This window comes from Brassica oleracea, chromosome C3, assembly GCF_000695525.1.
Source record: "Brassica oleracea var. oleracea cultivar TO1000 chromosome C3, BOL, whole genome shotgun sequence".
In the NCBI taxonomy this organism is placed as follows: Eukaryota; Viridiplantae; Streptophyta; class Magnoliopsida; order Brassicales; family Brassicaceae; genus Brassica; species Brassica oleracea.
The window spans coordinates 58975303-58975900 of record NC_027750.1 but is presented as its reverse complement, the minus strand read 5'-3'; positions in this window follow the sequence as shown (position 1 = coordinate 58975900).

The following is a 598-nucleotide window of genomic DNA, read 5'->3' as shown; positions in this document are numbered from 1 at the left end:
CGAGTTTAGAGAAAACAGTAGATCTTATTTCGAGTCCGCGTGAGAGCATTGTGATCATTACAAGAGATCATAAAAAGACCGAGCGCGCTACGTAGCGACCGAGCGCGCTACGTAGCGACCGAGCTTTGGTGAGAGCTCGGTTGCTACGTGGCGACCAGCTTTTGCACTGGTTGCTACTCGGCAACCTTGTTTGCGTCTTTCTACGATTTTCGTCTTTCTCCGATTTTTCGTGAATGTGTTTTCTCCGCAAGATTCTTCGTAAAAATAAATCTTTTTCTAAGATTTATTTTTTGTAAAAATGTTCATGCCGATTTTTACGGACTTTCAGACATTGATTCCGTCGTGACCGATTTTGACCCCAACAGTTAGCCCCCATCTTGTTAGAACCATGAGCTTCTAGCGTGAGGCTTTAGCGTGTGGCTTGGCAAGTTAGGTGAGTTAGGCGGAATTAATGGTCGAAAAGGTCTGTGGTAAGTGGTCTTCTCGCTCTTCTAAAAGTAGAACGTGATAAGATTGGGGCTGCGCCTTATGACGGCTGCCTACGTACCCTTGTTGAAGGGATCAAGCCTTTCGTAGTTTGTCTTGGAGTTAAGGTTTG